Here is a 17635-nt window from a genome sequence, read left to right on the forward strand (position 1 = left end):
ATCCAGATACATTTACCTGGATAACTTTGCTTGTCTGCATATATTCAGTGGTGCAGCTCCTTGTAATATTATTTCTCCAGCTACTGTCAACTTGAGTGGTACGAGGTGGACAAGGTGTATATGAGAACTAGGTACAAAGCTGAATCAAAAAATGAGGGTGACTGGGGGGAAGTGTACGGACTACATTTTCCTATCTATTATTTGGGATATTGCTAGGCACTTGTAACCTGGTTTGCCACTGTTGGAAACAGGATACTTGGCTTGATGCCACTCTGACCCAGTATGGCAAAGTCTTATGTTCTTATTTTTCTTATAATGTAGACAGAAGGTATATTCCACTATTTGTATAGCACAATTAATAAAAAGATAATTAAAGATTATATGAAAGGAGCATAAAATAGACTCTTCATGTAAAAGAAAAAAGTGACCTGTCCTATATTCAGATATTCCCTTTGTTGAAAGCTCTTTGCAATGGCAATGTACTAAAGATATAGAAGTATTAGCTCTGTTTTGGCATAAACATGATATCAGTCTAGCTAAATCTTCAGATCTGAATTGTATGATCTTCTAAAATTCATGTAACAATGTGTCAAAGCTCCTGGTTGAAAAATGTCAGCCTGCAGCTCCTTCTTTTACAATATTTTAATTGCACATTGAACTATCCAGTGCATAAATAGCGTACCATATAATAAAAATACACTTGTGCTTATGTGTAGCACTATTGTGCCTTCATATGCATTGGGAATTGATACCATTTGTAGGGACTATGTATACAGCTCCATTCCTTATCATTATCTAGCGAACTCTAGCTCTTTGCAATATATATATACAGCTCCATTCCTTATCATTATCTAGAGAACTGCTAAACCTATGGAGTCTCGGTGAAGCTCTTTGGCTTGGTGCTGTGGAGAACTCAGTAACCGCATTATTCCCTTGTGTCAATGATTCTAAACATGTCTTTGCATAGGAATTTTGCATGGAAGTGATAAGAACCCCATTAAGGTATTTTTTATTAAGGACTGTTTGACTTCTAATATTGTCAACACAGCTAATCTTCTCCCAAAATTATAATTATACAATAAAAGCCTTAGCCATGGGGAGACCCATAGCTAGATATTAGATAAGTAGGGATTTAAGTGGCGGCAGCTGAATAACTGGTCCCATTCAGTAGCTGCCACTTAGCTGGATAACTATTTATCCAGCTAAGTAGTTAGCCAGCTAAATGGTGGGCGGGATGGGTGTTATTGTTTGTAAGGTTTGGGGTGGACCCTTGGACACTGTGGCTGCTGACCACGCCCACGGGGGAAGTCCCATGAGGAGCCACAGGTCAGGCTCAGCTTTAGGACACACAACACAGAATTATCTATTATTAAACAGAGTTGAGAAGCCACCAGAGGTGGCAGTAGTAAGTAGAAATGAAGCCCGGTGTTGCGTTCGTGCATCTTCTCGCCCCTCGCTCCACCCTCTCTACCTGGAATGCGACTCCTTTCGGCTCTGACGGACAGTGCAGCCACGGCTTCTCTCTGCCTCTTGGTCCCGGTTCCCCCGGGCTGGCTTGACGCTAATGATCTGCCATGTTCCCGATTATGTAAGGGCGTGCGCACTCCAGACTTTGTACCAGCAAGGGCGCGAACCTCAGGGGCGTCCCCCCGTAGTGACATCATCCATTTGCACTTTAAAAGGTCTTTGTTTGCTAGCCTCTAACAAGTTAGCAAGGAACTCCAACGGAACTTGCTTCGGCAGTCCACAATACTTGCAACAACGATCCGAGTCAGCCGGGGAACCTGTCCCCACTGATTGGCATTTTCAAACTTACCAGGATTACCCGCTCCACAGGGGCTTCACTCTCTCTTTTTGATTTCAGATTGCCAGAACACTAAGAAGACTCCTTATTTCCTGGAAGCGATCGCAGATGTGAACACAGTGAGTTCTATTACATAGGAATTGGTACTCGCTCCACGAGGGCCTACATTCCTGAAGATTCCCTTCCATCCAAGACGTTATCGCAGGTACAGAGATCAAGAGTTACATTGGCAAGATTACAGATAGGAACCGGTACTCGCTCCATGAGGGCCCATGTTCCTAGAATCTTATACAGACTCTCTTCTACTCTAGAAGCCATTTCATATACAGCAATTGTGAGTTCTTATTACAGACTGTTTGTGGGAACCAGTGTTCGCCTACGGCTCCTGTTCCTGAATGTACTGAAGACTCTCTGTGGCATAGAGACCATTGCAAACATCTACTATTGTAAGTGTACCATCTTGTATCTAGTATACCCTGTCTACTGACTACTTCTAGTCTCTCTCTACAGCTCAGCGACCCAGAGATTATATTCCAGTATCAGAAGGACTTCAGCCTTGCCGGACACAGCAACTCACTACTGCTACCTCTGGTGGTCCAGCTTCCAGTTTAATAAAGAACTATTGTGTTTATCTCATATTCTAGCCTAGCCGATGGTTCCTCTCAGGTTTCTCCCGGGAGGTAACACAGAAGCTGGAATAGAAGCAGGCCCTCGAGGAGCGAGTACCTGGTTCCAGGGAACAGCTTTGAGAGAATAGATGGTAACTCACTGATGGTGTAGGCAGCGGTATCTTCCAAGCAGAAGTGAAGCTCAGGCAGCAAGTCAAGGAACATGGGCCCTTGAGGAGCGAGTACCGGTTCCAGACAGCAACCTGAAAGAAAAGAGAGAGAGGCCCCCGAGGAGCGGGTACCCTGTTAGGATAAGTCCAAGTCAGAGTGGCAGAGTAGCAAGTATGGAGAGCGAATCCCATCCGTAAGGAGTCCCGACACCTTGCTAACTCCTTGCTAACTCAATTAGCTAGCAGGCAGAGTAGGCTTATGAATCCAGGATGCATGCCGTCAACACAGGGGACGCCCCTGAGGTTCGCGCCAAAGAAGGAATAAGAAGCGCGTGCGCCCTAAGATAGCTGAACAACATGGCGTGATGCAGCGCCCAAGCCGGACTGGGGACACCGGAGAGGATGGCAGGAAGACGCCGCGGCAGCCAGATGTCCATCAACCGCAGGAGGAGTCACAAAAGAGGTAAGGAGGGCGGAGGGGAGACGGGCAGTGACAGTTGTAATAATGGGGTCATAAATGGCAGGAACTAATTATCCATCTTAGGGACTGATTCATCAGGGCATTTTCCTATAGACATAGAATGGGAGAAATGCCTTAGTGGATCAGGCCCTAAGAGAGATAAGTAGTTATATTTGGACATCTGACTATTAGAGTCATTTATCATTTCACGTTAGGACCTTATTACGTGCGATAATGCCATAACATGTGAGATAAATAACACAACGCAACATGCATATGCAAATTAAAAATTAAGTATTCAAGTGGGAGGAGTTTGGGTGTAGTAAATGGAAATGAGGGTCTGCTAGTGCGGTGTGCAATAGAATAAAGCACACTGCCATGGGATTTAAATGCTGGAAATAATTATACCTTTTTTTTTGCGTACGGTGAAAAAACTATTTATCGCGCTCCCACGACCGATATTGGGGATATTATCGCAGCGATTACATCCGATAAAAAGAGGAATTATAATAGACAAGCATTCCAGGCCTTACTGCCCCAATAAAAAACACCTGTTCTTAACTGGTCTAATTTCCTAAAGCCATAATGCTTGTGGCAAGTATAATTGCTGGGGATACTGGATGCTTTAGGAGGCTCGCCGCAGTCAACAACAAGCAGAACAACAACAACCTCAAGAACAGGCAAAGCATGTTCCAAGCCCTCCTAGAGAAGTCCCTGCAGCGGAGGCAGAGGCTCGGGCCCCACAGGATCAGGGCCCAACGTAGCGCCTGTCATGCAGGGGGCCATGGCAGAAGAGATAGAGTGAGCGCATCTTTCCTCCATGAACATACTTGCTGGGCATGTCAGAGCACTATGTGGTTTGCAGGTATTGCCTCAGCTCTTGGGCTATCCTGGAATTATATGAAGAAATCCAAGGGGATTTGGATCCGGTCATAGAAGGGTCCCACGCTGTACCTGGCCTCACCAAACTGTTGGCTACCCTGCACTTCATGGCAACCGGCTCCTTCCAAATGACAGTAGGGGGTCATGGGAGAAATGTCCCAAATCACTTTTTCCTGTTGTTTGGATCAGGTCATCATAGCAGTCTCTAATAGCATTAATAGCTACATAGCATTTCCTTGGGACAGGCAGGACTTGATGGACGAAGAGAGGCTTTTATGCCTTCGCACACTTTCCCAATTTTTTTTTTGGGGGTTTTTTTATTTAATCTTTATTAAGTTTTTTTAAACATAAATACAAGATAGCTAATGCATATCCAGAAATTTCAGGAAGGTAGGGTATACTAATTACCAACGAAAATAAGTATAAGACAATACAGCAAATATATTGTAATTTAAGCATATAATATATAGAAATAAAGCTAAATTCTTCTACTTATCCCCACCTTTAACCTGATTTAGCATGTATATATAGAGGAGAACAAAGTCACATAAGAGCAGATTACAACAATTTAAATTTCCTAAAACGTAGTAAGAAGGAAATTAGCAAGTTAAATCAAGTACTGGTACCCACAGATGTTTCCTCTTGTATACCTTCATGTGAATTCAAAAAAGATTCTAGTTGAATCGGTTCCAAAAAATCATATCTTCTACCATTAATTTTCATTAAACATTTACTAGGACATCTTATGGTTATTTCGGCGCCAATTGGCTCGAGTTAAGTCTACACCCAGGCCTGTTCCCTCAGGCCCAGTTGCTGGCGAAGAAGAACCAATGCAATTAGGCCGCAGTCACTTGACTTCAAAAGAGAGAAGAACGCAAAAGAGGTTGGGACTATGTATGTATTGTGGTCAAGCTGGTCATGCTGTACAAACATGCCCTATATGTCTGGGAAACTGGCAGACCTAAGTCCTATGGGAGGACTCTTCTTAGGTCTAACTGCACCCTCTCCTCCACTATCTTCCTGTATCCTTAATCTGCAGACCTTTAGAATACCAGACTCTTGCTTTAGTGGACTCTGGGGCAGGAGGCAAATTAATTTTGAAGCGTCTAGTGGAACACTTGCGGATCCCTACCACTACCATGACGTCTCCACTACTCCTATCTTCGATTCATAGGGAGCCCTTACCGGGCGAAGTAACCCTGCTCACTGAACCAGTGAACTTACGAACCGGTGCTCTTCATACAGAGACTATTTCCTTCTTTATGCTAGAGAATGCCATGCACCCTTTAGTACTGGGGCTACCGTGGCTGCATAAGCATATGCCTCAATTCAATTGGGCCACTCTGGAGCTTTCACATTGGGGCCCAGATTGTCATGGTAAATGTCTGATGGAGGTCTCTCCAATACCCTGCATGCCAACTACCCCGTTGATGCCTGGGTTGCCGCCTCAGTATGCATCTTTTCAAGATGTATTTTCCAAAGAAGCCGCAGATGTACTACCTCCACACAGATCCTACGACTGCGCCATCAATTTGAAGCCTAACATAAACCACCCAAAGGAAGGGTTTACCCTCTCTCCGTAGTAGAAAATAAATTTATGTCTGAGTACATACAGGAGACTCTTCAGAAAGGCTTCATAAGACCTCCAAGTCTCCTGCTGGCGCAGGCTTCTTTTTCATGGGGAAAGGAGGATGGAACATTGCATCCATGCATTGCCTACAGAGGTCTAAACGAGATCACTGTGAAAGACCGCTATCTCTTACCACTCATCTCGGAGCTATTCGATAGACTACAGGGAGCCAAGATATTCTCCAAGCTTGATCTCAAAGGAGCCTATAACCTAGTTTGCATCCGCTCTGACGATGAAAGGACGACGGATTTCAATACCCGGGATGGGTACTTTGAATACCTGGTGATTCCCTTCGGCCTGTGCAATGCCCCGGCTGTCTTCCAAAACATGATGAACAACATTCTGCATGATCTACTCTACAAATGTGTCATTGTGTACTTAGACAACATCTGGATATTTTCCCAGGACCTGAATACCCATCTGGAAGATGTCAAAAGAGTGCTGCAAAGACTCCGCAATAATCGCCTATACGCCAAGTTGTCTAAATGCAAATTCCACAAGGAATCAGTGCCTTTCTTAGGGTACATTGTTTCAAACAAAGGTTTCCAGATGGACCCACAGAAGCTGGAGAGCATTCAAAAATGGACACAACCACCTGGTATAAAGGCTCTTAGACGATTTCTGGGACTTACCAACTACTACAGAACATTCATCAAGAACTACTCTTCACTCACTGTTCCGATAACAGCAATGACTAAGAAAGGTGCCAACGTCGCCAATTGGTCTACGGAAGCTGAGACAGCATTTCAGAAACTGAAAGATGCCTTCTCGAGTAAGCCATGCCTCTAACATCTGGATCTGACCCGGCCCTTCACCGTAGAGGTTGATGCCTCGGATTTAGGCATAGGGGCCGTGCTGAGCCAATCCAGTAACTCTAAGACCTTGCATCCATGTTCTTTTTTCTCCTGACGCTTCTCACCAGCGGAGAAGAACTATGGCATCGGGGATAAAGAATTACTGTCAATAAAGATGGCATTCGAAGAGTGGCGCCCCTGGCTTGAAGGTGTACAACATCAGATGATTGTTTTCACGGGTCACAAAAATCTGGAGTAGCTCTGTCACGCTCAGCGCCTAAACCATAGGCAGGCAAGATGGTGCCTGTTCTTCAACAGATTTGACTTTGTGCTGAAATACTGCCCTCGAGATAAGAACGTCAGAGCAGATGCCCTATCTCGCTCATTTCTCTCTAAGGACATACCTGATGAACCCCCAACATATCATCGACCTGAAGAGAGTTATCCTGTCAGCTACACATCCAGTATCTGCGGACAAGACCATTGTACTCGGTAACCTAAGGAAAAAACTGTTAGCATGGGCTCATGATTCGAAACTGGCTGGACACCCTGGTCAACGAAGAACTCTGGCTAAATTACAGAAGTACTACTGGTGGCCCACCATGAAGGAAGACACATTCTCCTATGTTGCTTCTTGTTCCAATTGTGCCAGACAGAAACCTCCGCCCAGACGACCTTGGGACCTGCTTCATCCCTTGCCAGTACCAGATGAGCCCTGGACTCATATTACTACAGACTTTGTGGTAGACTTACCACTTTCTGGAGGTAACAATACCATCTGGGTTACAGTGGATCATTTCTCAAAGGAGAAGCCATGGCTCTCCCTGGCTTGCCCTCAACCAAGGAGCTTGCAAGACTTTTCATCACCCACATCTTTCGCCTATACGGCATGCCAAAGCATATCGTCTCTGAAGGAGGAGCTCAATTTACAGCAACGTTCTGGAAAGCTTTGTGCAAGAAGTTTGATATCTCTCTCGACTTCACCTCTGCATACCATCCTCAGTTAAACAGGCAAACTGAGAGAATGAATAGGACACTCAAGCAGTTCATTCAAGCCTACGTTGGTTCACGTCAAAATGACTGGGCTGAACTGTTGCCCTGGGCTAAATTCACCATCAACTCTCATCCAACAATATCAACTGGATCCACACCATTTGAAGTGGTCTATGGATGACTACCATTACCACCCTTACCACTTCCTCTTTCAGTGTCGTCCCTGGCAGCTCAATCTACTGCCAAAGACAATCAACTACTATGGAGTAAGACTAAAGAGATGCTCCAAAAAGCCAGACAAAGAGCAAAGAAAGGCTATGATGCTCACCACAGCAAGGCTCCTGAATTCCAACCTAGTGACAAAGTCTGGCTGTCAACAAAACATCTAAGACTCAAGCTACCTTCAGCTCATTTTGCTCCTCGCTTTGTCGGACCCTTTCCCATCCTCCGATGACTGGGTACTCTCACGTACAGTCTGAAACTTCCACCAGCGATGAAGATTCATAATGCGTTCCATGTCTTGCTACTGAAACCGCTAGTCCTTAGCGAGTTTTCCACCAAGACATCTGAACCTACACCTATTGATGCAGAAGAAGTCATCGAGTACAAGGTAGATGCCATCCTTGATGTTAGAAAGAGAGGCAGAGAATACCTCCTGTCATGGGAGGGTTATGGACCTGAAGAAAAATCTTGGGAATCTTTGGCAAATATCATGGATATAGAGATGCTTCAATAACACAGAACGCATCCTCAGAAACCAAGACCAGGTAGGAGGTCTGGAGGGGGTCCTTTGAAGGGGATACTGTTGCGTCCATTGGTCTCAGATGGCTTCGACCTTTGTGCTTCACCTTTCTCTCTGCTGTCCCCACTAGCCTTGGGAAGATGGCTAACACCGTGTCTGCATGCTGCTCTCTCTGGCATCCCCAGAATGGCTATGGCAAGGCCTCACGCCATGTTTCTCCTAAGGGCCTCCTAGGGTGCGTGAGCACACCACCCACGTCTTTATCCACATCATGGCGGGAACCTCAGGGGCGTCCCCCTCGAGTGACATCACGCCATCTGGGTATTTAGCCTGCCCTTGTTTGCTAGCTCATTGAGTTAGCAAGGATTGTGAATGGATGGAAAGCCTCCAGTCTGAGCTACACTGCCACTTCCTTGCTGCCGCTGGAAGCTCTCTCTGCCCTTTGGGGTATTTCTCTAACCTGGGTACCCGCTCCTCGGGGGCCCTTTACTTTCTTTAAGGTGCCTATCTGGGATCAGGTACTTGCTCCTCGAGGGCCTGCTCTCCCGGGCTTGGTGCCTGTGTTCAACTACTTCTGCTTGCTGGGATCTCCACCTATACAGCTACCAACTTAGTGAGTAATCTAACTTTCTCAGTCTGTCTCATCTACAGCTCTGCTGCGCTGGGAACCTGCATCCGGATATCCCTATACAATCTCTGTGAGACGGGTCCACTCTGCTGAGGGTCCCTGGACTGTAGAGATGTGCAGGCAAAACGTTTTCGTTGTGTACGCGATACATATTCGTGGGGGGTCAATTCCATTCAATGCGAACGTATGGCGAATTCAATAAGTTGTCGATCTGTAAATACGTTACTACTAAATTAACTACAACCCCCCACCCTCCTGACCCCCCCCCCAAGACTTACCAAAACTTCCCGGAACTTTTGGCCAGCTTGGGGGGGCCTCCTGACCCCCACAAGACTTGCCAAAAGTCCAGCGGGGGTCCGGGAGTGACCTCCTTTCACGCCGTCCGTCCGATCCCAATACTCAAAATGGCGCCATTTTGAGTATTGGTGGGACGGCGATTTAGAGTCTCAAAATGGCGGCGATTGGTGCCATTTTGAGTATTGGGATCGGACGGACGGCGTGAAAGGAGGTCGCTCCCGGACCCCCGCTGGACTTTTGGCAAGTCTTGTGGGGGTCAGGAGGCCCCCCCAAGCTGGCCAAAAGTTCCGGTTGGGTCCAACGAGGGTCCTGGAGTGACCTCCTGCCACGTGACCTACCTGTCACGTGGTAGGAGCACAAGATGGCGCCGGTGACCATGTGACAGGGGCTGACCAATGGCACCAGCAGCCCCTGTGACACAGGCTATCGGCGCCGTGAGGAAACCGCAAACGAGTGCAGGGATGGCTTCCTGACTCCCTGCTGGACCACCAGGGAGTTTTGGTAAGTCTTGGGGGGGTCAGGAGGGTGGGGGGTTTAAATGTATCTGTTGAATACGTGGGGAGTCGTGATGCGTTTCGCCTCCCCACGTATTTTTCAGATTGCAAAAATAAGTTGCGGATTACAAATACGTGGAAAACGGATGCACACCCCTACTGGACTGCTACCTCTGGATTACCTCACTACTGCCACCTCTGGTGGTATACATCAGCTGTATAGTAAAAGACGAATCTCTGTGTTTGTGCATCCCGAGTCTAGCCTGGTACTTTGGTTCCTCAAGGGGCTCCTCCCCATGGGCGTGGTCACATCCACAGTACCCAAGAATCCACTCAAACACCTCAAAACCCTAACAGGAACAGGCTGGCAGCAGCAGGGGAGGAGGAATGATCCATGGACCTTGACTGCCTGGTCTGTATATGTGACTGGGAGGCTGTTTGGAAGGAGTGTGCGTGTGTGTGTGTGTGTGTGTGTGTGTGTGTGTGTGAAAGAGAGGCAGCCTGGGATGGGGGTGGGTGTGTGTGTGTGTGAGTGGAAGGCTGCCTAGGATGAGTTGTTGTGTGAATGGGAGGCTGCCTGTGATGGGTGTGAGTGTGTGGTGTATGTTGAATGGGAGGCTGCCTGGAATGGGTGTGTGTGTATGAGTGGAGCCTGCTTGGGTTGGGCGTGTGTATGGGAGCCTGCCTGGGATGCATATGTGTATGTGTGTGTGTGTGTGTGTGAATGAGAGCTGTTTGGTGTGTGTGTGTGTGTGCAAGCATGGGAGCCTTCCTGGGATGATCAGGATGTGTGTGTATGAGAATGGAGCCTCCCTGGGATTTGGGTGGATGTGAATGGAAGCTGTCTGGTGTGTGTGTATGTGAGTGTGAGTGTGTGAGAGTGAGAAAAAATGGGGGTGGGGAGCAGGTGGATTTCCACTTCCTAGCCGCTGAAATGAAGATGAGGGCCTGGGGCTGCTGGTAGATCCTAACCAAAGAAGGGCTAGAGATGCCTGCGGGTTTGTCTGAGAGAGAACGTAAGTGTGTTTCTTTTGTATGTGTATATATATGAAAGAGAGGAGAAAGTTTGTGCAACCCACTCCCAGTACTCCACAACAATCCCAGGGTAACTGGAAATCAAAAGTTCCCAGGTATGGAGAGCGTGAATTTTTAAAATCCTTTTTAGTTTTACTTTTCAGATGTTATTTGCTTTGTCTGCTGTTTTCAAATATTTTATTGGTGTTTGGGACATGTAAAAAAAACTTGTATATGAGTTTTTAATTATTTGAACTTTTATTCATCATCTTTTCTGAAATATTATTATTAGTATGCTTTTAGTATTATGATTATGTATTTATTTTATTTCTTGATTTTATTGTTTGATATTTGAGGAATGCTGATGGTTCTGTTTTTTTATTGTTGCACTGCATAGTGTGTCTGGCTTCTTGTGGTTTCCAGTCCAGTTTTTGTTTGCACGATTATATTTCTACTTTACGGTTGCTCTGTTCTGTATTTGGTGAGAGCCCAGCAGTGAAGTGGCCAAAAAAGAGACAAGGTTTAACAGCAGCAGAAGAAAATATGAGGCTACAGCTGACTGCTGAGTTCATCTGCCAACAGCCTGACAGCGTGTGAGTGAAGTAGAGGGAGTGGGCATATGTTTGAAGAGCATGTGTGTATATAAATTAGGGATGTGAATCGTTTTTCAACGATTAAAATTATCGTCCGATAATGTTTATATCGTCTTAAATCGTTATAGAACACGATACAATAGAAATTCTAACGATTTATCGTTAAAAATCGTTAAATCGTGTTAGTGCGCACTAACTCGAGTTAGTGCGCACTAACGGGGAGTTAGTGCGCACTAACTCGATTTAGTGTGCACTAACTGAAAATGATACAAATAAACACTTTCCAGGTCACTGAAGGTCAGTTAGGAATGAATATGTGTTCCTATTGGCTGGCTGCCCTCTTATCTATTGATGTTACCAAGGTTACCACTGAGGTGATGGTTGGGGGGATGGGAAATGGAACTGGAAACTAACGAACACCAACAGAAAATGAAACAAAGTGTTCACACTTCCCAGGTCAGTAAAGGTCACTTAGGAATGAATATGTATGTATGTATTCCTATTGGCTGGCTGTGCTCTTATCTATTGATGTTACCAATATGGTTGGGGGGATGTGAAATGGAAACAGTTGGAAGCTTGACAAAAAAAGTAATGTAATGATCAGCACTCACCTGACTAGAACTTGTTTGTTTATTATTTTTGTTAGCAGGCACCTGAAATGCTAGTGCATGTTGAATTTGCCAATCACTGTGCATTTTAGAAAGGTGGTCCTGGCTGGAACTGTACACAGTTCAAATATATGTAATTGATTGTTGGTAAGTGTATTTTTTAAGTAGCCACACTGGCACCAGTATGTTTACTTTTCCTCCTACTTAACTCACTAGCTCAGCTTTGTAAGAAGGGCTTCTCTGCTTGTGTGTTGTTTTTGTTTGGTGTGAGGAGAGCAGAAACATCAGATCTTTATTCAATCTACTACAGTCATCTCTTACAGTGCCCTATCCCTATTAATACCAGGAGTGTTGTGATCTTCCTGCACACAGTGCCCTAACCCTGATACCAGTCTGAGACAGCTCCCTCCCTGCATTACTAGTGAGAGGCTGGCTTCACAGACAGGGGGGAGCTGCCTGACCCTCACTCCTGACTTCCCCCATGTCCCAGCTAGTGAATGGTGTGTGGGTGAGGGGGGGGGGGAGGATGGTGAAGTCTGAGACAGCTCCCTCCCTGCATTACTAGTGAGAGGCTGGCTTCACAGACAGGGGGGAGCTGCCTGACCCTCACTCCTGACTTCCCCCATGTCCCAGCTAGTGAATGGTGTGTGGGTGAGGGGGGGGGGGGGAGGATGGTGAAGTCTGAGACAGCTCCCTCCCTGCATTACTAGTGAGGGGCTGGCTTCACAGACAGGGGGGGAGCTGCCTGACCCTCCCTCCTGACTTCCCCCATGTCCCAGCTAGTGAATGGTGTGTGGGTGAGGGGGGGGGGAGGATGGTGAAGTCTGAGACAGCTCCCTCCCTGCATTACTAGTGAGAGGCTGGCTTCACAGACAGGGGGGGAGCTGCCTGACCCTCACTCCTGACTTCCCCCATGTCCCAGCTAGTGAATGGTGTGTGGGTGAGGGGGGGGGAGGATGGTGAAGTCTGAGACAGCTCCCTCCCTGCATTACTAGTGAGAGGCTGGCTTCACAGACAGGGGGGAGCTGCCTGACCCTCACTCCTGACTTCCCCCATGTCCCAGCTAGTGAATGGTGTGTGGGTGAGGGGGGGGGGGGGGGAGGATGGTAAAGTCTGAGACAGCTCCCTCCCTGCATTACTAGTGAGAGGCTGGCTTCACAGACAGGGGGAGCTGCCTGACCCTCACTCCTGACTTCCCCCATGTCCCAGCTAGTGAATGGTGTGTGGGTGAGGGGGGGGGGGGGAGGATGGTGAAGTCTGAGACAGCTCCCTCCCTGCATTACTAGTGAGAGGCTGGCTTCACAGACAGGGGGGAGCTGCCTGACCCTCACTCCTGACTTCCCCCATGTCCCAGCTAGTGAATGGTGTGTGGGTGAGGGGGGGGGGGAGGATGGTGAAGTCTGAGACAGCTCCCTCCCTGCATTACTAGTGAGAGGCTGGCTTCACAGACAGGGGGGAGCTGCCTGACCCTCACTCCTGACTTCCCCCATGTCCCAGCTAGTGAATGGTGTGTGGGTGAGGGGGGGGGGGGAGGATGGTGAAGTCTGAGACAGCTCCCTCCCTGCATTACTAGTGAGAGGCTGGCTTCACAGACAGGGGGGAGCTGCCTGACCCTCACTCCTGACTTCCCCCATGTCCCAGCTAGTGAATGGTGTGTGGGTGAGGGGGGGGGGGGGAGGATGGTGAAGTCTGAGACAGCTCCCTCCCTGCATTACTAGTGAGAGGCTGGCTTCACAGACAGGGGGGAGCTGCCTGACCCTCACTCCTGACTTCCCCCATGTCCCAGCTAGTGAATGGTGTGTGGGTGAGGGGGGGGGGGGGGAGGATGGTGAAGTCTGAGACAGCTCCCTCCCTGCATTATAGATAGAAACATAGAAACATAGAAATGACGGCAGAAGAAGACCGAATGGCCCATCCAGTCTGCCCAGCAAGCCTCACACATTTTTTCTCTCATTCTTATCTGTTACTCTTAGCTCCTTGTTCTATTCCCCTTCCACCCCCACCATTAATGTAGAGAGCAGTGATGGAGCTGCATGCAAGTGAAATATCTAGCTTGATTAGTTAGGGGTAGTAGGGGCAGTAACCGCCGCGATAAGCAAGCTAGGTAAAACAAGCTTGCTTGGTAACATTTCCTGTGTGCAGGAAGATCACAATACCCCTCACTCCTCCGGGGTATTGTGATCTTCCTGCACACAGTGCCCTATCCCTGATACCAGGGGTGTTGTGATCTTCCTGCATGCAGTGCCCTATCCCTATTAATACCAGGAGTGTTGTGATCTTCCTGCATGCAGTGCCCTATCCCTATTAATACCAGGAGTGTTGTGATCTTCCTGCATGCAGTGCCCTATCCCTGATACCGGGATGTGTGCAAGAAGATCACAACACCCCCGGTATCAGGAATAGGGCACTGTGTGCAGGAAGATCACAACACCCCCAGTATCAGGAATAGGGCACTGTGTGCAGGAAGATCACAACACCCCTGGTATTAGGGATAGGGCACTGTGTGCAGGAAGATCACAACACTCCTGGTATTAATAGGGATAGGGCACTGTGTGCAGGAAGATCACAATACCCCTGGTATCAGGGTTAGGGCACAAGTTCTAGTCACATTGACTGATCACATTACTTGTTTTGTCAAGCTACCAACTGTTTCCATTTCCCATCCCCCATATACTGTCAGTAGGAAACTTGGTAACATGAATAAATAAGAGGGCAGCCAATAGGAATACATATTCATTCCTAAACTGACCTTAACTGACCTGAAAAGTGTCAAATTGTATCATTTTCAGTTAGTGCGCACTAACTCCCGTTAGTGCGCACTAACTCGAGTTAGTGCGCACTAATCGGAAAAAACGATTTTTAACGATTTTTTAACTAAAAAATCGTGCCTAAGACGATTTTCTTGCCCTTCCACACGATTTCTATCGTTAAGACGATATGGAAAACGATTCACATCCCTAATATAAATGTGTGTGTGAAAGCATTTGTGTGTGTATGTATGAGCAAGCGAGAACATCTGTGTGTGTGAGCATGTGTGGAGAGTGAGAAGCTGTGTTTGTGTGAGAACATCTGTGTATATGAGTATGAATAAACGTGTGTGTGTGGAGAGACAGGGAAAAGAAAGTTCCCCCTTCCTGCCACCGCATTTCTCTCTCCCACTAATCAATCCACAGAAATCACAGGATGACTGGAAATCGAAAGTTCTCAGGTATGGATTTTTTTTTATTTTTACTAGGTTTAATTAATGGGTAATAGTTCATGTGTTTGTATTTGAAAATATTTTATTAATATTTGGGAAAAATTTTATAATTTTTATATGAGATTTTAATTATTGGTTGTTATGCCATTCATCAGCTGTTTTAAAATATTTTTTCTTTTTATTAGTAAGGTTTTACTATTATGATTGTTTCATTTTTCTAGATTTTATTGTTTTGTGGCATGGCATTTCTATTTTTCCATTGTTGCACTGCATAGAGTGAGGCTTGTTGCGGTTTTCAGTTCTATTTTTGTCAACATTTCTGTTTATACTGTATGATCTCTTTATTCTCTATTTGATGAGGGTCTGAATGTGATCTGCATGTGTAACTGAGGTGAAGTATCCTGCTATTGTGAAGTTTCTATTTTAGGATCTACAGTAGGCAGTTTTTTTTCCTTTCTAATTGGAGGTGTATTGGTTTTTAGGACCTGGTGTAATATCTGTGGTGTTGCCTTTTCATAATTAAAGTTTTTACTGTTTCAGTGATGGCAGCTAGTGTTCTTTCTTAGTATGAGAGGTATACTACTGTAATTGTAATTCAATTTACTTATGGCTTTCTGGAGGCAAGGCCCACACCCAACACGCATTACCATAGGCCTAATACCATGTGCATGCCATGTGTTTATTTTGCTTTTTTTGTAGAGCTTTCTGGATGGTACCACAGTAAGTGCATGTACAAAATATCACAACAACATGCATATTATTTTATTTCAGAAAACTATACTTTGAATGTCTTTTCATGTAAAATTGGTTATTATAAATACAAACTTTTTTATTGTGAATGGTGAGGACTGGGAAGGAGGGGTCGCGAGGATCTAAGGTTCACCTAGAGCACTGATACACTTGCACTAGACCGGTAGCGAATTTGCCACACACAGACCCCTATCATTCACCCATCCCCCACTTCTCCAGGAGCAAATACTGGGGAAATATGGGAGACAGATATTAGGGTTCCTGGAAGTATGGCAGGATTGCCTGCTTCCTAGAAATACTGAATTATCCACAGATGCTCTACTACTCCCCTGGGAATTCTGGCTCCTGCTTTCCTCCTTCTGCAGCATTTCAAAGCACTGAAAGCACAAGACTATAAAGAGACCCTTGCCCCTTTTGTGATATGACCTGTACCGTGCTTTGGGTGGGGCTTGGGGAGGGCCATCTCATCCCTCATCTCAGGCAGCAGATTCCCTTGAGCCATCCCTGACAAGCTTGCTAATCTTGTGTTGGCAAACAATGCACCGGCCCTAAAGCTTGGTGTGTGAGCAGGCACTGTACACTTTCTATGTGTTAAATTTCAAAATGGCCCTGTTCCTATCCTCCCATTGGGAGCTATTTAAATCTCACTGGTTAATCAAAAGCTTGAAGTGTCCCCACTGCCAGTACTGTAAAGTGTCATCCAGAGTGTCGGCCACAGTTTGCCTTGAGCCTCACAAATCTCTACCAGAAGCAGTGTCCTGTGCATGTTGGTGGCCTGGCATATTCCCTGTGTTGGGCCTCACAAATTGGTTTATAAGGAGGACATACTGCAGAGCCAGAATGGACATTCACAATCATACCATGAGGTACCATTTTTCAGCTAACACAGATGCGGCGGCTCTTAAGTATTGCTTCAAGGTTGGAAGCTTGCTACATACCAGTATTCTTAGCTCAGTCACGAGGGCCTGACATGCAATTGTTGGAATACCCAGATGCGAGTTAGTAGACCGGAAGAGCAGAGTTGCTTTTGGCTACAGCTATCCTGCACATATATTGGCCCAGAACAATGTGACATGCACTTAGGCTAGGCAAATCAGCCTTTAAAGCTCAGGGAAAGGTACAGGATACCTTATACATAGCATGTTATGGTTTGCAAGCCAGATCTGCATGTGACTATGCTATGATTGATGGCTTAAATCTGTCTTTGCCGCAGGAGATTCTGGCTATGGATGCAGGACCTGGCTTCTCACCCCCATTACCATTCCCAACATCCTGACAGAGACTAGGAGCGACGAGGCCTTATGTACTACCCGCTGTGTCATCGAACGCACCTTCAGAGTTCTCAAAAGTTGATTTCACTGTTTGGACAAGATGGATGGAGTTGGATATATAGTGCTGTTCTGCTGTGTCTTCCATAATCTCGCTCTACGCCATGGACTACGAAAGGATATAGTTCCGGATCTTGCCCCAGATCCCCCATGTGTCCCCGCACGAGCTGAGGACACCACGCTGAGTGGAAGCCAGCTTCGCCAAAATCTTATCTCTTAAAGTCCTGGTGCGATCTGTTACCACCCTTAAATCACATAGGCTGAGCACTCCTGCGCCAAACACCTTGCAGATAGTTCCATTTGCAATGTCACTACTCACGTTTCTGTGGTTTAATGGTTGCAGGCCCTTGGTCATCCAATTGCCTGTCACAACTTGTGTGGAATCAGGAAGAGCTGCTGTCCTCTACGCTTTGCCTCATGTGGTGTAAGTCACTTTTACAGTTAGAGGTGAGCAGGGCAGGAGTGCTCCTATATTCTCAATGATCTGCTCCGTGTAAAGCATTAAAGGCTAGAGAAACTGTTGTCAGCTGATGACTTCTTGAGCCAACAAGCTGCCTCCATACTACAAGGCACACAGTGCTGAATGTGTAGGCCTACTGTTCCCAGAGGTCTCATGTGGTTGACATGATGGTTGATGGCCT

The sequence above is a fragment of the Rhinatrema bivittatum genome, chromosome 9 (genome assembly GCF_901001135.1).
Source record: "Rhinatrema bivittatum chromosome 9, aRhiBiv1.1, whole genome shotgun sequence".
NCBI lineage: Eukaryota > Metazoa > Chordata > Amphibia > Gymnophiona > Rhinatrematidae > Rhinatrema > Rhinatrema bivittatum.